The sequence below is a fragment of the Bombus impatiens genome, unplaced genomic scaffold (genome assembly GCF_000188095.3).
Source record: "Bombus impatiens unplaced genomic scaffold, BIMP_2.2 scf_0133, whole genome shotgun sequence".
In the NCBI taxonomy this organism is placed as follows: domain Eukaryota; kingdom Metazoa; phylum Arthropoda; class Insecta; order Hymenoptera; family Apidae; genus Bombus; species Bombus impatiens.
In genome coordinates, this window is record NT_176552.1 from 1,045,573 (window position 1) to 1,070,327 (window position 24,755).

The 24,755-nt window shown below is 43.3% G+C and overlaps 1 protein-coding gene across 8 annotated transcripts in view; it reads right to left on the bottom strand.

Annotated features, from left to right (window-relative positions):
* LOC100746960 (ankyrin repeat domain-containing protein 50) overlaps positions 1 to 24,755 on the bottom strand; it is a 218,934-nt gene that overhangs the window by 144,262 nt on the left and 49,917 nt on the right. For all 8 annotated transcript variants that reach the window (XM_012381497.3, XM_012381500.3, XM_012381502.3 and 5 more), the window contains one exon: positions 2,717 to 2,763. The gene's annotated coding sequence lies outside the window, so the exon portion shown is untranslated. The remainder of the gene's footprint in view (positions 1 to 2,716; positions 2,764 to 24,755) is intronic.

A 24,755-nucleotide genomic window follows, 5' to 3' on the forward strand; every position in this document is an offset into this window, starting at 1 on the left:
TCATCGGCTGGATATTGAAAATTTCCACGCCAACTCCCGCCATAAGGAAGCCGATGTTCTACGTGCTGCAAAAACGAAAATCCCGTGGACAGAGCGAACGCATGGAGCTTGGTCATTCTCGTCGATTCTTTGACTTTCAAATTTTTCTTCGTCCTTGCCCTCTTCTCCCTTTGGCGCGTAATTTGGAGATTTTTCAGTGAGACACAGCAACAGGGGAATGGCGCCAGATCCCAGTCTATTCGTATCACCAGAAGTTTCGTTTCTGTTTTTCCTTTTCTTCTTCTTTTCGCAAGTTGCTCCGATATAGACATTAATGGCATATTTTTCGAATATAGCTTCTATTTCGAGTAAATTTTACCCATCGAACGTAACTTCTCGTATTCGTATGGATCTTCTCGTCGAATTTGCGGCGACTTTAGCCGATTTTTGGAAATATTCGGGTTAAAGTATCATAGGCTTGCATGGAAATTTCCTTTCGTTTTTTCTAGCGACATGAATTCATTCGAGTTCGAACAATGACCATTAACCTCGATCTAATTGGTGCAACGCGTTATCGTCGATTAGTCAACAGTCGACTGTACAGCGTAAGGCAAACGGTTTCCGAAGTACCTGTTTTTACGCGAGTTGAAACATGCTTGGCCAAGACAACGCTAGACTGCGCGCGACAAAAATTCCCGCAACTTGAATCTTCTGCCCCATCTATCGTATTCTCAAACTTTCAGACTTTCCAGTCGTGAAACTTGCGAACGCTCAAACTTTCAGACTTTCCAGTTCCGAAGCTTCCGAACGCTCAAACTTTTAGACTTTCCAGTTACGACCGCCCAAACTTTCAGACTTTGCAGTTGCAAAACTTGCGAACGCTCAAACTTTTGGATTTTTCAGTCGCGAAACTTGCGAACGCTCAAACTTACAGACTTTCCAGTTCCGAAGCTTCCGAACGCTCAAACTTTTAGACTTTCCAGTTACGAACGCCCAAACTTTCAGACTTTCCAGTTGCAAAACTTGCGAACGTTCAAACTTTCGGACTTTCCAGTTACGAACGCCCAAACTTTCAGAATTTCCAGTTGCAAAACTTGCGAACGCTCAAACTTTTGGATTTTTCAGTCGCGAAACTTGCGAACGCTCAAACTTACAGACTTTCCAGTTCCGAAGCTTCCGAGCGCTCAAAGTTTCAGACTGTCTGTAGTTGCCAAAATTCGGAACGTTCAAACTTTCACACCTTTTAATTTCCAAATTCGAGTTCTCAAACTCTGGATTCTCCAAACTTTCGTATTGTCAAGTTTGACCAGATTCTGTCGCCATCTTCACACAAAAAGTACATCAATCCGACGATTCTCTGGGCTTTTCCTAACCCACCATACTAAGGATACGTTCTAACGCTGAACTTGTCGAAAATTTCCGCAAGTTGAATCTTCTGTCCCGCCTGTCGTATTCTCGCTATTTTGCACGCTCAAACTATCGTTTATTCCGCTCGTTACAAAACCACGTGGATGCTAAGAGCCGATGTTCTTTGGAAGACCGCGACCACGAATTGGAACGTTTTCTTTTCTCGAAAGACTAAGTAATTGTACGCCGATGGAATGACAAAGTCGGCGCAAACATCGGACAAGATCACCGTGGAAAGGAATGTGGCGCGTACATCGATCGGAAACAATACGCGCAAAGCAGAAAACGCGTTCCTCGGTTTCACCGTAAAAGCGTGACCAACTTTCCGTTCGATCGCGTCGCGCTACAAATTCTTCGTCCTAATTGTACAGTATGATATATTGGGTTGTCAACTAAGTAATTGCAGATTTTGTCATTAAGTGCTAATACAGCAGGATGTACGAAAATATTAGGTTGTCCGAAAAGTGTCTTTCTTTTACAGACCCGTCTTTTACAACGACGCGTTTTTATACAAACACGAATCCTAATCTGTCGAACGTTGTGATCTGTAGTTTGATAGAACAAAATGGATCATCCGCAATTCGATAAAATAATATAAAACGAAAAATGTTGTGCATCGATTATTTCCTTCTAAAACGAAAGAAACTTTTCCGGGCGACTTAATATAATAAATACAAGAACGATGAATAAAGTTCGCGCGGACCTGTGCGCTACCCGACCTCGTCTCCGAGTTTACAGCTAAAATTTTCCGATCTTTCGAAAACACCAGGTGTGCGTCGAATAACACGGGCCGAGGGTAGCCATCTCGAGAAACTTTTACCAAGGCGAGCGATTGCGGATTATCGAGACACAAAAATAACTATAAATTCGAAAGAAAGTGGAACAGAAACACGCGTTTCTATGAACCTTCTTTCGTCGTTTCTGTGCCTCGTGCTCGCTCCTGAAGCGGATTCTGAACAGCTTACGATATCTCGTATCTCGTAATACGCATATAACGATAACGTCGTATCGAATGATATCTAATCGTTGCTCGATATTATCCAGTTGGCTGAACATCTTCCATCACGAACATTACAAGCTTGAGAAGTATTTAAGCGAAACTAAGCGAACTGCTTGTTATTCCAGAGATGGCATTGGCTCGGCTAATCTTTTCATTAGCGTAAAGTTAATTACTTTGCAAGGCATCGACAGACCACAGTTACGTGTCCTCGAGGCTGGCACGCGAACCATAGCGCGCACGCAAAAAGAAGGAAACGCGCGTCGTTGGCCGGAGTTTCGCGCCAGTTTCACCGGCGGGTGTTACCCTAATAGGATTCAGCAAATTACTTACCAACTGGTGCCGTACTGCCAGCTCCAATTCCTTCGGGATTTCCCGATCTGAAAGAGAACGACGAATTAGCGTGTTTGTAACAGCCGAATCACCGCAGGTTTACCTAAATAGCTAGGTAAAGGGGTAAATGATTAAGCAACCGTGTGTTTTCTCTACGATTAATTGTAACATTCTTCCTTACAGGGGAATGAGCGAAGTATGCGAAGCGCTAATCGATTCTTCTCGTTAGACCAGGTAGAATTAAATTGAATCGAACAAGACGTACATAGCATGGCGATGGATAGAAAGTAGTTTCGAGTTGTCACACCGTGTGCGTCGATAACATTTATGTTAAATATTTTTGTGTATTATATGTTCGTCCATCGGTCTTATCAAACGAAATTCTACAATTTTGTAAAATTACCGTGCCTCCTCGTACCGTACCTCGTAGCTGACGAAATTTCGTTTTTACGTTAGTAAGAGAAAATTTGATCTGAAAGAAGCTTGAAAAGCGCGATTTCAAACGGTAGATCGTTCACGCTACCTGGTTACGTTTGTCTGGACGATAATTTACATCGAGTATCTTTCATTCTACGTCGAGACGAAGCGCTCGTTGAATAAAATAAATCTCTGTTAAATAAAAATATAACGTTTAAAACGAACTATAGACGAGGTCTCGGATCTCAAGAAACGTCGATGTAAAATTAGAAATCTAAAGTTACAAGATCACAAACTGTCTAATCCAACCGAACGCAGTTTGATTCGTGAAACCGATTTCCTTCGTTCTATCGTAGAGCTTAGACAAATGGTCAGGAAAATTCGATCTCGTCCGTTTTTCCCCCAGATCAATTTCCCCCATGCACGATCGAATCCCCTTGCTTAGAGTCGAGACAAGTGGAAATAATTATCCGGTTAGTTGGATCCCGTTAGACGAAATCGGTGGTCAAGAGGAATCTTCCAAGTTGGACTTTCGTTGGTCGAGAACATCTTATCGTTTGGACCTCGGAGCTTCGAGCAGACGGAGAATCGGACGAAACGAGAATAAAATCGGAGTAGCATGAAACGTGGTACGTAATTAGCGTCGGCTTTCGGTTTCGTCGTGAACAGAGGCTACCATTTATCACGAAGACGACTATGCTAATCCATCGATAGCAACGGGTCCGGTCCAGGAAATCTCTTTTTTCAACAGCCACTGAAATCGAAGATTAATGGACCGCGGATTTTTATGCGATTATATTTATGGTTAGAAAGTTTAAACGTGAAAAATGTGTAGAATCTACGTCGTGCGGAAAGATATATGAAATGTTTCAGTTAACATGGAGAGATTTTAACGAATCATCGTGTGTAAGTTCCGTATCTAAAGTAAGCAGAAATAGGAATTTGAGAAATTAAATCTCGAAAGCTTGAATTATCGAGTCGAATCTATCGCATTCGGACTGCGAGATTTCCATAGAAACTTAAGATTGCAAAAAAAGAAATATTCAGGGGACGAAATAAATCTGTCCTCGGATTCCATTAATTAATTATTAGACAAATTTGCATGAAAATAAAAAAATGCCACCTAAGAATTTGCAACGCGTACAAGTTCCGATCAAACCGGAAGATGCGAAATCTCGAGAAGCTTGAATTATCGAGTTGAATCTATGGCATTCAGACTACGAGATTTCCATAGAAACTTAAGATTGCAAAAGAAATATTCAGCGGACGAAATAAATCTGTGCTCGGATTCCATTAATTAATTATTAGACAAATTTGCAGGAAAATAAAAAATGCCACCTAAGAACTTGCAACACGTACAAGTTTTTCGCACAAATCTTTCCCTCCTTTTAAGACGATTTCTTTCTTCCGAAGAGGGAAACACGTGTAAGCAGAGGGTGGTCGCGTTTCTGAATTCGTCAAGGGGAGGATTGGCGTGGTTCGGGGTCAAGAGAGCGACACAAGAGAGACTTTATGGCAGTGCTGTTGGTCCGAGTTAAGCCCCGGAGCTTAGGGACCTTTCCCCCATTCTCTTCGAGTTGCTACGCTATACGAACATCGGCCAGATAACGCAAACTCGGTGTCATCCGTGAGAAATAGGTATTAGCAGCTATGATTGCTCTCCCGTGAGAATCTGTTCATTTCTATCTCTTAGAGTTACTACGTAGATAGAAGCCAGACCACTGTGCGAAACTCCTTTACCTGCACGTACCTACCTTCATGGACGACTATTATTCGCCGCATTAAAACGCAAGTTAGTTACGGACTTCCTGATAATTCCGACATTTAGCACGGAACCTTCCGATATATTCTATTCCGCTTCCGTAACCGATCTTGCAATTGATTCTGCGATAGCAAATGTTTCGCGTTTAGCATTATCCCGCTATATAATTAAGTATGGAATAACAGATTGCGAAATCGGAGTTACGAAAGGCGGATGGCGCGGTTCAACTTTGCTACGAGATCCTACGACAATTCGTTGTACTTACTGTTGGCAATTGTGCATCTTAATTGCCATAATAAATTGCCAATAAATAAAAGTAAAGGAACACCGAGGTTACACTTGGAATTCGTATTAAAGTAGTTTTAGATTTATTTAATAAACGATTGCCAGGATCTTCGTCGATGTACATTTGCACGCGTCTCAGCGCTTCCTTTGTCTCGCCATCTTCCATGCCACGCTGCCAACGGAACAGTTACATTCGTCCGTTTTTCGAGACGCACGTACTTCTACACACTGATATTCGCGTACGTGTGTCACTACCACACGGCCAATCTAGTCTAGCACACAAAATTACGCATATCTCGATAGTTACAATCAACTAACGAGCGAGGAGAGATTCTAAGCTGCGCGTACTTTATAATTTTATAATTTTGCGATTTCGTATCGAGCAGGCTAGTTCGCAGTTTGTAAAACGCTGTGAAATTTCGAAATTTCGCCAAACTTCCCGTCAAAATTCACAACGACTCGTGATAATTCGCGTATGGAACTGGTTGTACCGCTGGAATCCAATTATACGTAATTTCGATATCGCAGGCTGCAGGTTTCGCGTTTATGGCTCGAGAGTAACTTTTGCTTCAGACAATTTTATTGCACCCAAAAGCACAACGTATGCATGGAGAAACAAATATACGTACACATAGGACAGCGATGTGTTTGATACTCGTTCGTTTTATAACGTTTCATTCTTTAAATCGCTCGAATTTAAAGCAACTAGACTTGAGATAAAATTCAGCGGAACCGGAGAGGCATTAGACGCGAGACAAAGTACGTTTTAATAAGAGTCGTTCGAATGGAGATTGGTATGCCGAGGGACCGTTTCGTTGGACGTCTGTGCGTTATACGTATTTGCCTGGGGTCTGACCTGAACGTCTTAATCCCCTGTTCGCGGAAGCCAGGTTTCCGAGATCCCCAGGTCGCTTCTCAGAAGGGACTCTCGGAACTGTGTCGACTAATTTAGCGATTTAAGACGGGGAGGAAATTAGGTCGTTTCCATGAAATAAACGGAACTAACGAATCGACGACATTTGGAAGCAGAGGTCTCGTAACTAAGAATTATCGAATTATCCAAGACATTTTTACTGATTCTTATAACACCATCACCGACTATCGTATAACTTACTGACTGACTGACTAACGGAAAAGCAAGTTTTTCCTCCTCCTATCTTCATTTATTAACGTTGGCTATAACCAATGGGCATCTCTGATCGTTACCCTCACTTTCCTAACGAAAAGTACGAAAAACGAATCCGCGTTCTTAGTCCTAGAAACGCGTGAAAACGTAACGAAAAAATTCTTTTTTTATTATTTAATTTGTACCTTACAATTTGTCCAGCTGGGCATTCGGCAAATTTTTCGAACTTTATCGCTAATTAACACGTGGATGGCTACCCCCAGCGGAATACCATCTTCGAGTTTGTCTATTTTATTTCTTTAGTGAGATCAATGGGGTGTTTTCTCTTTAGTCTCCTTTTTATGAGAATTCTGCAAACATCTTCTCGATATTTTTACTCCGTATGCAATTTCCTGGTATTAACGAACGACCTGCATCGAGAAGACAGTGGTTCTTTGCTTCGTTTAAACGCTACCGACAATGAGAATCAGTCAGCTGTGTATTGTCCACCCAGTACAGTCGGACAACCCTCCGGCAGGTCTACCAACCTATCGATCAGGCAAACCGATCGTAAAGGGAAACGAAATTAGCCATATTTCGTGCAACGTTTATTTCCAGACTTAAAGGGAACATGAAACACGAAAGATCATACGTGGAACATCAGTGGCGAACGAAATTAGCGACACGTGCAACCAGAAGACAACTGACAGGTTCCAACAGAAAGGCCGAAGGCGATGCATAAAATAAACGGCGTTTCCTGTCCGACAGACGAAACCGAATAATTTTCACGATTCGCGGTGAAATTAATACGAGTTGGAACGATGAATGGAATTAATAGCAATTACGGTCTCGAGTCTCGGCTGAAAATATTGCCATTTCAGGTCGTGGTCGACGCTGACAACCACGTAGCCGCTAATTAAACGAACCATTCGAGCTGGAACGATGGATACGCGTCGAAGAGGAAATTTTTTTTTCTCCTCTGCCATCGTTTGTCCGCTTTTTTATTTAAATCTGCTGTCCTCCTCGCTTCTCCATCGCCTTGCGCCTCTTCGGGTATCTTCTTCTATTCGCGCTATTTGCTCGTGAAAAGTAATGGAATAGTAGAATCAAGTTCTGCTGATATCTATTCAAGTATAACATACGTATTTCGCGTTGGAAGCGAGTATTAAACACTGTCAGACGCGAGATCGAGGAAGCGTTCGAACAATCGCCGACATCCTTCGCGAACACGAGCATCTTAAACTTTCACTAACATCGTAATGAGATTCGACAATCGCGACCACGTTGCTAAAGTTTGAAGGAAATTTGAAAAAAGAGAAGAATATAAGAATTATACATATAAATTACAAGAGTCCCAACGAAGCATCTTTATCATCAGAATATACGTTTTCAAAGTACCAAAGTATCGTAATCGCGCGAAAATAGCGTGAAATTCTAAGAAAGCCAATATGCTTCGACCCAATGAATCGGCAGGAAAATGTTTTAATAAACCGAACAGCGCGTCGATACTTTTCGTAGCCGGTGTGCAATGTCAAAACGATTCTCTCGAAACGGTAAATTAATTCCTCTTTGCCTGACATTCGCCATTAACAATTCGAATTCCACGCCATTGAAAATTACGCCATTGCCGTGCTGAACCCCTTTTTCACGATGGGATCGCGTGCCGGTCTCCGGAAATTGATCGTAAAATCGCGCGTTTCCATCGGGGACGAAACAATAATAACGAACGTATTCCCGCTGCGTCCACGGAAACGGGACCTGTTTCGCGAAAACGCAGTGCAATTAGACGCCGAACACGCGAGTGAAACGCAACGGATAATGCGTCCGCCGAGGGAGATCCGTCTTGACCTGCTAAAAACCATTTCGAAACTTGGCGATGCACCGGATGCCGATAGCACCGGCAGCGAATTAAGTCGCGGTCTTGCGGACCATTTTGCCCAACGAAACTTCGCATTGCACCTCGGGGAATTCTCGTGTTACGCGCCACGATGGGTCATGCAGTGCGAAACACCATTAACAAACGTCCAGAGACCTACGCAGACTTTCCGCTTTATGTCCGAGCTTGCGCGCTTTGCCGTGCAAATTCTGCTTCGTCACGGTTGCTTCTAAATTAAATCGGGTCGATTAGAGTCGTCTTGATATTCTGATCGAGAACGATCGATCGCGTATATTGTCGTAGGTCTAAGGGCTACACACAGACTCGCAAGATTGGATCCGAGGTGCGGTATATCGGTCGATAGTGCTATTGCTGGCTGACGTATAGGACGCTGTGACGTATTGCTGTTGCTGGTGTATAGGATTTTTTTGTCTTCATCCGGGTTGCCTTTTTCTCAATTAGGATTCGCGGAGAAAAAATCGGACTACGAATGCCGAGATTTGAACCTGGGTCCTGAACGTTCGTAACCAACGACGCTAACCACTGCTCTACGGTCGCTCGGTTATAGTTTGCTGTCGAGTGCCGCTACAGATCACTCGGATTCTTCGCTGTGGAAATTTGATCCGGAAAAGTTTGCTTCTGAATAAAAGCATCGATCGATGGTATCAATGAATCGACTGAGATTCGGGGTCGTGTACGAGATCTAGAGAGCTACGTAGACTTCTAAGATCCGGCCATTTGGATTTTCACTGTGAAATTCTCTTTCGTGATATTGGGTTCTCAATTGACGTATTGATCGGTGGTACTCGATCGATGTACTGACTGACGTATTGCTCGTGTTTCTGCGTCTTTCGAGTTTTAAGGAAAATACAAGAGTTGGAAGATGAATACGAAGACGAAGATGTTTCTTAGTATGTGTTCTCGTTGCTGTTTGTATTAAACTGTCTTTTTGAAGTTATTACAAGTTTTCGTTCGCCTTTATTCGATGATAAAAGTGGTAGCACGCTATGGATAAATGAAAATGATAAAAAATACGTCGCCCAGTATTTTCTATACGATATGAATTTACAGTGGAACGATCGATAAATCAAATTGACAGTTTAAAAATAGGAAATGGTAATTCCGAATTTCGTCAAGCGGGAAATGCCGAAAAAGCGTGTTCCACCAGTGTCAATGTTTAATGAACTTTACTACGGGACAGTATGCGATGATAAATAATCAAATTTACACTGTACAGCATATATGCGGATATATAGTCCTGACCGCCAACAAATAAACACGAAAGGGGATCGAGTAAAATAATATTTCAAGTGGCGCAAACGAACCCATTGTCCCTCGCAGGTACAGCAATGTTAAACGCGAATTCTCTACATTTCGACATTCAATTCCACGATTTTGTTGTGCTTTATTGCCACGATTTTAATCAACTGCGTTTAGTTTAACAATCGAATTAAGTGGCAGGCAGAGTGATCGAGTTACGTATATCGCGAGTCGTAGATGGAAAATATGTTGAAATCGAATTTTGATTTGATAAATTTGCAATGTAGCGAGTTAATTTAGAGGATTTTAGGCTCGATGCGGGATTGACTAAGGAGTAAGCTTCCAGTGTACAACCTTAACAAATACGAAATTACTTTAAACTTTAATGGGATTATGATACTTGTCAACTTCCAGACCTTCCAGCTTCGAAACTTCCGTGCGCTCAATCTTCCAGACTTTCTGCAGTTCCAAAACTTTCGAACGCTCAAATCTTCAGATTTCCTATAGTTGGAAAATTTTCGAACGCCCAAATTTTCAGAATTTTCAGCTCCGAAGCCTCCGAGCGCTCAAACTTTCAGACTTCCCAGCTCCGAAGCTTGCGAACGCTCAAACTTTCAGACTCCCCAGCTCCGAAACTTGCGAACGCTCAAACTTTCAGACTTCCAGCTCCGAAGCGTCCGAGCGCTCAAACTTTCACACTTTCCAATTCCAAAGTTTCCGAGTGCTCAAAGTTTCAGACTGTCTATAGTTGCCAAACTTCCGAACGCTCAAACTTTCAAATTCTTTTCACACCTTTTAACTTTCAAATTCGAGTTCTCAGACTCTGGAATCTTCAAATTTTCGTATTTCCCAGCTCCGAAGCTTGCGAACGCTCAACTCGATGCGGGATTGACTAAGGAGTAAGCTTCCAGTGTACAACCTTAACAAATACGAAATTACTTTAAACTTTAATGGGATTATGATACTTGTCAACTTCCAGACCTTCCAGCTTCGAAACTTCCGTGCGCTCAATCTTCCAGACTTTCTGCAGTTCCAAAACTTTCGAACGCTCAAATCTTCAGATTTCCTATAGTTGGAAAATTTTCGAACGCCCAAATTTTCAGAATTTTCAGCTCCGAAGCCTCCGAGCGCTCAAACTTTCAGACTTCCCAGCTCCGAAGCTTGCGAACGCTCAAACTTTCAGACTCCCCAGCTCCGAAACTTGCGAACGCTCAAACTTTCAGACTTCCAGCTCCGAAGCGTCCGAGCGCTCAAACTTTCACACTTTCCAATTCCAAAGTTTCCGAGTGCTCAAAGTTTCAGACTGTCTATAGTTGCCAAACTTCCGAACGCTCAAACTTTCAAATTCTTTTCACACCTTTTAACTTTCAAATTCGAGTTCTCAGACTCTGGAATCTTCAAATTTTCGTATTGTCCAGCTTGACCAGATTCTGTCGCGATCTCCAGACAAAAGTACATCAATCCGACGATTCTCTGGTTTTTCCTAATTTCCACCATACCATGGATACGTTCTAACGCCGAACTTGTCGAAAATTGAAAACGAAGCAACTGCTGAAATCGGATGGGAAGAACTACTAGTCGGCGCAATCTCTGACAGTCGATGGTGATTAATCGAGTCGGTGAGAATCCGGTCAAGTGGAGCCTTCTCTAAAATCGGTTATCCGCTCGCGAAAGATCATTAATCAAGGTCGGTGCGAACGGAACGTTCTCACCACGAGAACCAAAGTTCCAGCCACTTTCGCCGTCTGAGCTCGTTGTCGCGCGATGTTGGCACGTTGTATTACAATCTTGGTAGCGATGGGACCAACTTCGTTTACGTATTTACGAATTTGTAGTCGAATTTACACGCTGTACATTCCGAGCTGGAACGATGTAAATTCGTCTCGAGTCAAACCCAATACTCGAGCTTTAACTCGTAAGGTTTGGATACTCGCAAATAGACTTTTGATTTTTACGTAAATTCGTATTTTCAAGGATATTATTTAAAAATATTATCAGACTCGGTAGACAATTGTTTCGCCTACTAAGAATTATAAAAAAAAAGCACTTTGAATATTTTATAAATCATTTCATATTGCGTGCATTTTGTGCGATTTCGCGCTATCAAATTTCCAATAAACGCGTAAACATTTGCAGCGAGATGCGGCGATTCGTTCGTTGCACTTGCCAAGCGCTCGACCTTTGCCAGCTGCTGTCGAACCACGTCCAACTACGACGTTTAACGAAATATCAACAACTTTCGTACAATACGAACGACATACGCGAAAAAGGAGGAAAATTCTGCGCGTTGGAATATTTTGAGCGAAACTTTTCGAATATCTTCGCGAGTCATCGTACTTGCGACGTACTTTAGCCCATCGCTGAGTCTTCGTGTAACACGGTACCGCGACACGGTGTCGCGAGTTTACACGTTGTCTTCTGTCTTGCGACTTTTCGCTCGGTTACACGTGTTAACGTTAAATCTTCGTTGCTGTAATACCGTTAGCGTGTACAACGATTCTCAGTCTCGCCAACTCAAAACCGTAGTTGGCATTAAAATTACATCTTACTTAGCGTGTCCAAAGATTCGATTTTACGAGATAAATCGAATCTCATTACGAATTTTACTATGGTGTATTTGAATCGCAGCGTGGCCGAGAATATTTGCTGTAGAAGAAACGAATCGAACGACTTTCTGAAACTTTAGTGGCACTTGGATCCTAAATTTTTAGGGACTCGATGACGAATTCGAATTTTTTGTTAGGTCCGGACACGGTAAATGAAAGGAAACGCAGAGAGAGAGAGAGAGAGAGAGAGAGAGAGAGAGAGAGGGGTGGGGGAGAGCAACAAATTGCAGCAACCGTAATTGGATGTAACTCGTGGAATGTACGCACAAAGTTACAATTTCCAGAAACAGTTTATTATACGAGAAACGAGAGAAATAAAATTCAGCGGGCGAAGAATAAATTAAATCGCATCTATCCTTCTTCAGAGTTACAACTACATTTCACGTAGAAAGAGTGGCCAAACTTGAATAACTTCGAAACACAAATTATTCCTGCTATAATATGTACATTTTATATTTTTCTGCTGCTTTATGAATAATTTGAAACGACCAAGTTAATTTCGCTGGATACGCAGACAGTAATTCTTCCTACACGTACGCGATAACAACGACATCGTCGTTATAATAATCGTAAAACGTACAAAATGTAGGGTTACGATCCGCGGTTTCGTCGCTTGTCCACGCTTACGAGTTTCCACAAGGCGACTGTGAAAACCAAACACGGAAACCTGATAAAAGAGCGGTTTAATTTTGTAAAATTAAAGAACAGGCGATTGTACATTGTACAAAGACTCAATTGTACATTGGCGAACATTCGTTCGAGAGTCGATTTACGTCTATTTTAAAAATACGATCAAACCTAAAAAAAAAAAAAAAAAAGAAGAGAAAAGAAAAAGAAAGTCACAAATACCTGCTAATAATTACGAGGACAGTTGAAAATCGAGAAGCATAATTCATAATTTCCTAAAATGACCGTTTCTCACTGTGCCGCGTATTTTTCAAACTTTCTACCGCCACGACGGCTCAGAGAACCGGCGTGATTTCTCAAGGAGAAGACGCAGCGACGTCCCAGAAACACATCCGGCGAAATTAAACGTTGGTACGATTAGAGCGCGAGAGAAAAATCACTGGCAGCAACATCTGTTTCGCTGGTTGGGACAAACGGCCACCGATTTCTCCGTGTCTGGAAAACGGTTCGACCCCGATTGCTACTTGCCGCGAGAAACCAGAACGAACAGAACAAACAACGTCACCAGACGGGGCGTTATAGGAAAAGAGGGAAGCTATGGTGTCGTCTGTGCGGTGCTTTTATTTTTCCAACTTTAACGAGTTTCTCGCGCCTCTTTGTCTCCCCTGTGTTTCTACTCTCTGTCTCCAACTCTCGTACACTGTGTACACGTCTGAATTACGAGAACGCGAATTACTCGAGGGATTGGTTTGAATGGCCGCGCAACGAGCAGCTATTGAATAAGCAATTGCTCCCGTGGCCTTCCGGCTTGCCTGGTCGATCGATTTTCAAAACTCGTTATCCGCGTAATGGAATCCTAAAATTACCGGAATACACACTGGCCCAGCTACCACTGTGCAAGCGCCGTGTTTATTTCTTCTTAATGAAGTAATGGAGAGACGGAGTGGTAGAAGAACCGGCGGATGAAAGCGGAATGTTTTATCGCGACACGCTTGCGCAGCTTTGTAGATTTTTCGTAATTCTGTTTGTTCTTTTCATCCGACCGGTTCTAGTTATCGTTAACGTGCATAATATCCTTGATGGATTAATGAAAGCGAAAGAGAAAGAAAGGTAGTGGCGGCGGTGGTGGCGGTGGTGGTGGTGGAAGAATGGGGATGAAAGCGAACGTCTTATTATTGTGGAAAGCTTGAGAGGATCTTATCGAGGATTTTACGTATTCCCTGTCATTCTCGTCAAAGCCTCGCTATTTTCAATCGAACAGGACCATCGAGTACGAAGATGTGAGAAAGGACTCGGACGAATCAGCGGGTCTGTCGAGTTTCTTCGCGAACAAATTCCTGAAACCTGGAACATAGGGTGTATCGTAACATGTGCGACCCACTTCAGCAGCGGACAGCAGGCATAAAAACAATGAAAAAAGTTCATACGAACACGTGTTCTATCCGACCTTCTCTCGAAGTTATAGCCATTTTTCTGCTTCAATAATCCGCAACCGCGTTTGCCTTGATAAAAGGCCCTTGAAACGGCTACCCACGATCAGTGTTATTATATACACGTGGGATTTTCGAAAGATCGCGGAATTCTTTGACGCGACGACTGCAAGATTGCATACGGATCCAGGGACAGCCATCTCCACCATCTTCTACGAAGCCAAGCAGCCGCGGGTTATTGAAACACAAAAATGGCTATAACTTTGAAACGAGGTCACATAGGACACCTTTAGCACCGACTTTTCTCGCTGCTCTTGTACCTCGTGTCCACCGCTGAAACGGCTGCCACATCTTACGATACACTGTACCGATTCAGACGATGACCTTCCTTCGGGCGACACTCCGAGACATTACGCAACCATAAAATATAAATAACAAAGTAGAATAACGAGAAAACGCGAATAACGAAACAAAAACGCGAATGTAATTTAATATGTCGGAGTCAGGTTGGCATTTTGGGGCGTTCGATGAACCTTTACTTACTTTACCGTCGCGGATGTAGCTAATATTTATCAGTACGAATGTGGACACTACAAGAGGCCATGGGCCATAGCGGCGACAGAATGGTCGAGATGATGGTGACAACGAATTCAGGCTCGACAACGAATCCACGGTCCACGGGATGACGAGAGCAAACGTAATACACGATTCGGGTAACTTTCTCGATAACTCAATCAGCAATTCGTACAACGACTAACTAACTAACTAACTCGTAATCCAAAAGAAACCGCCCTTATATACTCCTGTCCCCACTTCTCGGTTCAATCTTTGTTTTTAAGGAGAGCCATATATAATCATTTCATATCTCTGTCAGGTACACGTCCCTCCCGTGGCCGCGGCTACGTCTAGTGACCCGCTAGGTCATCTTGAGCCTGAACACATCGTCATAAAGCCAGGTTGGAACGTTAAAGTTATTTCTGATTTATTTCTTTTTTTTTTCTTTTCATTGCTTAAATGCAGCTATCGTAAAAGTCTGGACTAGGGTATTGGGGTTTTACCCAGTATTCCTGACGAGAAATCCCGATGTTCTTCCATCTCCGACAAATAAATTCGTAGCAAAGAGCTCTAGAGCGTTCGAGCTTGGCGATTTCGCGATTTATCGAGAAGCAAGATCGCGAGAAACTTTCATCATATTCCGAAGCTTTGATACCGTGCGTTGATCCACGGGCTAACGACGGAAACTACGATCTGTTGGAAGACGACGGGATTTCGAGAAGCGTGTTAACGCGAGATCGTCGCTGACGGAGCATGTTGCGAGCACATGGCGCTGCTAAGGCCGGCGTTGCACGTACAGACAGCAGAACCGGCATATCGGGGAACCGTAATGACGCACGCACGCATGCACTCGCGTATCAACGCCGGTGGCTGCGTGTGCGTGGGTGCGAAACGCGGCGTGCTCCGCAGGCCGCTTTCGTCGGGGACATCGTGCACGGCTCGAGACATCCGGTACAATACCCTCCGGTTATAATGGGCCGCTAGTTCCTCGCATTGTTCGAAGGCTACATTATACGCGCCGTACACCCTCCAAGTTACACGCGAGCGCACCACATACACGGATACGAGAGTTGTAGCGGATATATGCGAAGGACAGTACACGTCGTATCGTATGCACGGGTCGGATTGAAATTCGTTGTACAAGCGGCGCATCGTACGGTTGAAAATAAGTGGCAATTCAGGAATGAGAGAAGTAAATTGGCAGCTTTGTTTTTCGAGTAAATCGAGCTCGAAACTCGGTCAAGCGTTGGCTGTATATTTAGGTTGTCCGGAAAGTGTCTTTCTTTCGCAGACACGTCTTTTACAACAACAAATCTTTGTACAAATATGAAAACTAATCTGTCGAACGTTGTGATCTTTAGTTTGATAGAAGAGAATGGATCGTACGTAATTCGATAAAATAATATAAAAGGGAAAATGTTGTGCATCTATTATTTCCTTTAACCTTCCCTTCCTTTTTCCATCATGGCCCTACTTTTAAGGAGACGTTCGAAGGTATCAGCTGCGTTCAACCGACGACTGGTCCCTATCAATCCGCGCTCGGATGCAAATGGGTTAAAAGCGAAAGAAACTTTTTGGACCACCTAATCGCTTGAGATTCGTGTACGAGCTGATCGTACGACTGAAAGTATTGAGTTGGCAACTAAGTTACCAAGTTGGTATCAATCGCTTATTTGCCAATCCAATGAGAGGCAAACGAGTATCAAAAGTAAGAAGAGTAAGTCGAAGGTTTCGTTTTGCAGCAAAGCGATGGTAAAAAAGGATGGTAAATTCCCTCGTGATAATTCGTCGTAGAATTCGAGCTACGTGGCACTAAACAAGAAGGCAACGAGGAAAGTGTACGTCAAGTACTTCGTTTTACATAGGAAATTCGGTTTGAAGATCAGCCGAATATGTACAGGGTGTGTTGCAAATTCTCGGCCAAGCAGATTGCACGGCTAAGAGGAAGAGGAAATGAAATTTTAGAAATTCACGCGCACACGAAATCGGCCAATTTGAACAATCGGTGGGAAGTTGTTGTACGTGTAACAATATCGCAAGTTGAAAATCTACGGTAACATTGCTTCGCTGAAAATTCCTTAATTTTGAAAAGACCGGGAACTCGAAATTTTGATCACGCTCGCACTAGGCTTCAAATCCCATCCTGAATTTCCACTCATCCTGTGTACACGCGTGTACATTTCTACACGAACAGCGTATGTGTATCCCTGCAAGATACACGTGCGTGGTTGGTAGTTGTGGTACAGCGAGCAGGGCAGTAAATGCACGACTATGTACAATGGTGTGCATACGAATAGAAACATGTTTTCGCAACTCGTAGGAAATACGATATTTATTAAATAAAAATATATCCTACGCGTATAAAGAACAAATATTTTCAGTTAAATCGCGTGTAGCTCAGCCCATTGCATATATACGCGGAAACCATACGAGCATATTATTCGCGTTCGTGCGATACAGAGGGTTGCGAGGGTACAACAACGTGCGCGAATGCGAATCAGCGACAGGCTGGGTATTATTATAGGAAGGTGAGGTATGGCGTTGTTGTTGCCTCTCGTCGTTATTATACGCGCGTGATATTGGCCATCTCCGGGCGGCCTCATGTAAATTACGACGATAGGAAACGGCTGGATTTATCGGTGGAGCGATTTCGAGCAAAGGGGTTGAGGTTGAGTAGGAGCAGGTTCTCGAGAAGGTTTCGAGACAGCGTCGCCCGTTGCGATATTTCGGGCTGTGTCGAACTTTACCCCCGTTTTCATCTATCCAGAAATTCTATCCATGTACTTTTGGCATTAGACGCTTCTAGATCGATTCGCAAATTTATGGCATTTGAACGATCTTTCGTTTTTACGAATCCAATTCCCCGGTTAGTTTCGCGCAACATTTCTGCTTTAGTCGTAGCAGAATCTTAGTCTCAATGTACAATGTACCGTGTATCCGTCGATAGGTTCGATTCGATGAGACACGGCTGGAAAGTAGACGACGAGCAAGAAAATCGGAGATGGCGAGAATCGGTCTTCGATGCTGGCCTAAATCGGTGAAACCGGCGAAATTGAAAAGATTCGAAAATCGAAAAAATGCGCAATTCCTCGTCCTGTTCGCTCTTAAAATTCAAGTCGCCGCAGCGAAATGGAAAATAATGGAAGACGATCGAAGGCCGATCAAACGAACAGGTCACACGTGCGCGGAGCCGGAAGTACGCAAGCGTGTGCAGACTATCTGGATAGGTGCGACCGCGAGGACGTATCGATTAGGAGGTTCGAACTGGTTGCCCGTTACTCTCGAATCACGCCGGCTAGCGAATAATCAGATGGCCAATTAAACGGCCCAATTAAAATAATAAATCAGCCTAATTGGCCGTTGATCCTCGGTTGTATTTCGTTTTCGACAGCCGGTTCTTTCTGTTCCCTTCGTTTTCCTTCCTCTTTTTTTCCTCCCTGTCTTTACGGCGGATCGATCTCTTCCGTGCGTTTAACGCGAAAGAGAAGAACCGAAAGGGGAGAAACGAAATGGCGACGAATAAAGGCGAGCGAACGGAGATGATAGCAAAGGGCGAGAAAAATGTAAAAAGAGAGGAAAAAAGAAGAAATAGGGGACGGAGGTAGAGGAAGAGAGTGACGAAAATATTTCGCCGACCAATGCAACGTAATTGCCACTTTATTTTCGCCGCGTGACCCGCTGCAATTAACGCTTTAATTTCATCGAGTGCCGTGGCCCACGAAAAATGGCGGCTGTCTGTGAAAATACGACCCGAATTTTTGTCCTGGGTCGCTGAAGAATGCCCTACGCGTCCGGCAATCGTTTTTTATCCCTGCTTCTGGCTATTGAACGAATAGCTTGGAGAATTCTATTTCTCTTTTTTCTATCATAAAGGCGAGCAACGCGACAGAAAGTATTTCAACTCATTTCTCGAATTTTAAAGTTATTTCCCAGCGAGGCTTTTTCTCATCAGCTATTACATTTCAGATCTTGCGTTCGATGCTACAGAAGATACAACGATCGACGAATACCTTTTGTACCCACTCTATTTAATATACAGTATGACGCGTATGTACATGATCTTTTCTATTGAGGAGAATAACAGCACGATAGCAGGAAGACAAACGCAGACAAAAGGCTTGGCGTAAAGTCCGAACGTTTGCCTTGGCACTTTCAGTAGCCGCATTACGCAACGTTATCGTATTTGCGATTCTACGACTATTTGTCTACTCCTCGCTTGTCCAAAGCGTCAAGGAAAACTCGCTGCCACCTGCCGTTAATGTTGTTTAACAAATATTGCGAGCTCTCGGTCCTCTGAAGCTATATATATACAGGGTGGTTGATAACCGGTGGTACAAGCGGAAAGGGGGTGATTCTACGCGAAAAAAGAAGTCGAAAATATAGAATACAAATTTTTCGTTCGAGGCTTTGTTTTCGAGAAAATCGACTTTGAATTTTCGCTCGGTACGCGTGCGGTACGTTATACCGGATCTCATTGTAGATCGTTGTCTCGATGGTAAAATTAAAAAAAAAAAAAAATTGTTATTCTATATTTTCGACTTCTTTTTTCGCGTAGAATCGCCCCCTTCCCGTTTGTACCACCAGTTACCAACCACCCTGTATATTTAACTTGGTACAGCGTATGGAAGATGGAATTAGAGATATTCGTCCGGGGAGCGAGGCCGCTTTATTAATTTTGAAACGTCACGGCAAAACGTGGTCGGTGCCGTTGAAAAGCCCGTGTATGGAGCAGAGGGAGATTTTATCGTAAAATTTCGACCTACTTCGCGTATCTCTATACTTTTGTCCCATCTCGTGCGTTGCATCGGACAAATGACGTTGCTCGCGCGGTGGCGCGACGCATATAGAACCGGGCAGCTTGCGTTCCCCGACGGTGTATCGAACAGACCGATAAGAGAAGGATCGATAATAAGTGATGATATTAAAGCAGGGCAGACAGCTGGAAACGCGCATGCAAGTTCTTCATCGAACCAATTCCGAGATCAATCGGCTGAAAGTTCATTTCGGCCCATCAGACGCCGGCTGAAATCTGGATTAAACGTCCGGGTTATCGAATTCAATCGGCGCCACGTACCGTATATCAACGGGTGCAGCGGCGATATCGAGGATGGTGCAGCAGGTATACGCTACCCCATATTAATCCTGTAACCTTTTGAGCGCGAAAAACGAATTGCCTCGCCGTTTCACTGTATCGCGTGTACGCTACCCTTCCTCGGCATTGGCTGCGTATAAATTATTACGACTGCTTTGGATTATCCGGCGAACGATTATGATCGATCGCGACTTTATATCGACGCGGAATAACGATGCGGCCATCTCGAAGAAGTTTCCGTAACTGAAATTTTGACAAAAGTTCGCAGATGTACGCGGAAATAAATATACATACAACTTGTCATCTCTTCGATACACCAAACTGTGAATAGTTGGAGCTATTACCGTGGAATACGTTAAGAAAGAACGAGAGAGAGGACAGAGTTTCGTATTTTCTTTTTCACACTTTTTCACACTTGCAACGTTTTTCAAGAACCGAAGGCGATCTTTGAATTTCTTAATCGAACGTTTCCGAGCATCGGGTCGAACATCCAACGCTTCTAAACACATCGCCGCGTAACGTTCACGAAACAATTCTTTCGTCGCATGACGTTGCATGACTCTGACGGCTATCGTGTGGCACACGGGTGAACTCGTCCGCGCACACGCTTTCACGCCACATCAAGAAGCACACAGCGTTAAAAGACGACGCACACTGTTACGTCGGCCATGGAAAACTATAAAACCTTTCCATCTTTCCTTTCTTTTTCTCAATACGCCGCATCTACGATACAAACGGGAAACGCTGGCTGGTAGTAACAAAGCGAACACCCCGTATATAATGCATCGTCTGCCTGCAGGAGGCTCGTACGTAGCACGCGTGCTCGGCGAAAGAGCAGAGATACGCCTAATGCAAATGATCAATTTACGTTAAGGAGGTCGTCGCGACGTCGAGGCGTAAACGAGTGAAACTCGGAGAGACCGGCGGGGCCAAGTACGACGGAATCACAGGATCGAACGCAGCCACGCGAGCATCGTTAAATAAGGAAGTTCATTGACGAGACGGTTAACGACGTATTATAGCGGCTGTAACAGACGGTAGAGCGCACTTTCGTGCACGACACAAGGCCCGAGAGCTGCAACACCGTGACACACGCTATGGGAAAAAAGAGTTGCAACATCCTGAGAATCGAGCGAGTTGCGCTTTTTACGTAAGTACGTTCTTCCGTTCGAGGCGAAGTCGCGTTTAAAGTTGCGGATACAGTGGCCGCGAGAAGTATCAGGCCGGCCGAAAAGTTTCTCTCGTTTCGTAAGGAAATAACAGAGATGCGCCACGTTTTTTCTTTTATATCGTTTTATCGAATTACGTACGATCCATTTCGCGGTAACAAGAAGAAAATGTTCTCTTCTGTCGTTTTACTAGAAAATTTTCGTAGTCGCGAAGAAACGTACAGCGCCGTGAACGATTATCGTCTCGGACGCGTTTTCTGCCTTGTTTCTTCATAGATATTTCCGAGAAACCAGCGATCGTGAAATTGTTTTTGCAAAAGAACGCTGCGGGATAGCGGCGGACGTTACGCGGCGATCTGTCGCCTCTCACGACCGAAATAGAAGACAAAACGACGATCCTTCGGCGAGACGGTGCTCCTATTCGTGCGGCAGCCACTGCAAAAAAGTGGTTCCAAGATTTTGGAGTAGGATCGTCGCCGTGGCCAGCATCGAGTCCTGAGCCGAACTCGATCCAGAACCCGTGGGGAATTCCAACAAGAAAAGTTTACGGTCCGGACAAGCCAGCTATAGAAAATATCGTGGAACTTGAAAAGAAATGGAATAAACCCGCGTGGGCGGATATTCGAAACGAAACTTTGAATAACTCGGCGGATAGTATACTTAACGGGTGAACGAAAGTGATAAAAAGTAAAGAGAAATCCATTGAACGGAGAGCGAAAAGTTAACAAAATCAACGCTGCACCTCTGTTTGTTCATAGTCAAAAACACGGGATGAAGAGGAAATTTTCTTCTTCCAAACTTCGAAAGAAGGAAATTTTTCTTTGTCGTATCAGGTAGTCCGAAAAGTTTCTTTCCTGTTTATAAGAATTTTTGTTTTATATTATTTTATTGAACTAGGTATATCCATGTCGTTCCATTTCTATTATTACGTTCGTGCATAATTCGATAAACTAATATAAAACAAACAACATTGTACGTCTATCATTTCCTTATAGAACGAAAGAAACTTTTCGGACAACCTGATATCTTCAGTTTCGTTTTAGAATAGAATCGCATGAACTGGTCGTCGCAATTTTTGTTTCGATACCACGAAGAATGTAAAAATAGCGTTGAATTTATTACTATTCTGCTAACAGCGTAAATGATACGCTATAAAAATAACGAAACACTGTGTTAGCGGCGAACCGGACACGAGTAGCAAAATATTATGAAAATGCTGCGTTGTTGATCAATGAATCGTATCTAGAGGAATATTTGGCGTAATGCTAGCCTGGAATGTAACGTAATAATATTTTACGACGTTAAAACGCGAGGCTTATTGCGAGCTATCGATCAAACTTCTTTCAACTTGCCACTTAAGCAAACGTTCCGTAAAAGGAATAAAAGAAAGGAGACGCGGCATCGCCGCGTTTCTGGAATTATCATCTTTCTAAAGATAAACGTAAAAGCAACGAAATTGCACGCAAGCACGTAGGAAATTGAAGGTAAAACGACGACGGTGTGTGTACCTACTCTCGGATGTTTCATTCGAACGAGGAGTTTCCGCGTGCGGTATCACGAGTTTGCAGAATTGGCGCTTAGTCATCCGCCTTGCAGCTCGGTTTAATAGATTCTGTTATGCGAGTTTCAAGGACGACAGAATCCAGCAGCGATGCAAGAGAAAACTGGAAAGCTCTCGCCAATCGTCCATTACCGGTGCATGGAAAAACGCCACGCGACTGTTCAAAGCTGTTTTTCATCGAGCTTGACAAAGACCTGTTTCAACGATTCTCGCGCTTAATCGCGTTAAACGTCTAAACGTCGAATAGGATACCGCCAGGTGAAGAGAGAAAGAGGAAGGCAGACGAGGGAGGAGACTGGCTTTTAAACGTAATAATTCACCGACGAGGCGCGCCAAATTAATTACCGCGTACGCGCAGCGTACGGTGTAACAACAGAGGAGGAGAAATCGTAAGAAGATCCAATTCGAAAAAATAATATCAAGTGTTTCGTGTAATGACTTTACTACGGTCGGCTACACTAGACGCTAGTAACAGTTATAGCCTACTAAATTCCGACGGATCTTCGATCTATAAAAGATGTTCGCAATAACACAGTGTGCATGTACGTATATCGCGCTCAACGAGCCAAAGTACGCACGCGTCTGTATGTTTAATTCATGATGATGCATTACTCATTCATTCATGCGATCGTGCACAAGCCACTTCCGCGAAGAATGCCATAACAAGTTTCTGGAAGACACACACATACGCATTCTCTCTCTCTCTCTCTCTCGTTTGTTCTCTTGCTTGGGTCTAGCGGTGGATTCGGTATGCGCGAAGCCCAAGAATAAAGGCGCCAAGAGGATAAAAATCGACAGTAAATCTCGAGAAATAAGATGGAAGCACGGAAATCGACCAAGGGTGTACAACTATCGACGATGATTCTATGAATGAGACAAAAGTTGCACTCGTGCAGTATCCATTGGTAGCAGATCGTAAGGACACCGTGAAATCTACGCGGTTCTTTCGATTATTTCCTTCTTTATTCATTTTTAAAATTCGATGCTGATACTGCTTTTATAAATTCCTGGCTTCTTTTCCGGTTAACCTACGCTGATAGCTTTCCAACGGTTATCTCAAACTTTCAGGATTTAGATCGAGAAAACTGCGACGCTTAAGCGACGTGGAGACTATAGTCTCGGAATACATGTTTGCCTATACCTTAAATCGATAGGTAGGATTTATCGTAAGGTGCCTCGAGAGCGTCGTAGGAATCGTAAAAATTGTTTCGAAATATTTGGCATATTGGAATATATCGATAATATCGATCGACGTACCGAGCGAATATCGTTCGAGCAATTCGACGCGTAACGAACAATGTCGAAACACGTTAGGTTCTCGTAATGTTATCGAAGCTTAATAAACGGACGATTAGAGAAACAGATCGCGAAATAAACGATCGCAATAACGCTATGGATAAAACGATACCGAAAGTCACGTACGCGATCTTTCGCAGCTCCGCAGCTATTACTCACGAACCGTTAGTCTTTCCTCGAGTTTGTCAGAAATTATCCGATACCAGTATTTTCATCGAATCGCGACAAATTCACGTATCCGTACGATTTAACGTATCTGCTATCGCGATCCACCAGTCACGCGGCTTAATCTTCCGCTGCAAACGAACATTTCCTGCTTCGCATCCAACGACCTGTCAGTCACGTAGTATTACGAGTTGCATTCAATATCTCGGTCTCTTTTCAAACACACGTACACTCGTGTTACGCAATCCACGCTTAATACCCCCAGGGTGCCTTCGCTACGATACGTTCCTCCCTGTTATATCGTCCTACTCTTTCGTTAAAACACTTTGACTGCCACGTTGACCGGCCACAGTGTCTTTAACTTTTAATAATTGCAAAAATTGTATGAAAATTGACAGTTTGGGCATTTGGAATATAACCGATAAATAGAAGATACTTTGAAACAAAAGGTGCCCCATTGAACAATTAAACATTTTTATTAGAACGTCAATAAAAAAAAATGAAAACGAATCTTGCGTCTAACGGTGCACTGTGTTTGCACGCATATGTTTGAGGGGTAATCTACGAATATTATTATCAACACAGCTTAGAAAATAATCGTAAATGATGCTCTATAATCGTATAATTGAAGTTAGAAGTGTGCACGTACCTTACTATTATATACAGAATGAGCAAATATTGTTTACTAATATCTTCTACGCGTTTCAACGATATATTCTGCACGATTTGCTTACGACGAAACGACGAAAGCGAATGGTTTGTTGAAATGAACGAAGCCTTGTTATAATACGTCGCTATCAACTGTTACCAAGGCGCCACGGTGGTTACCCGTG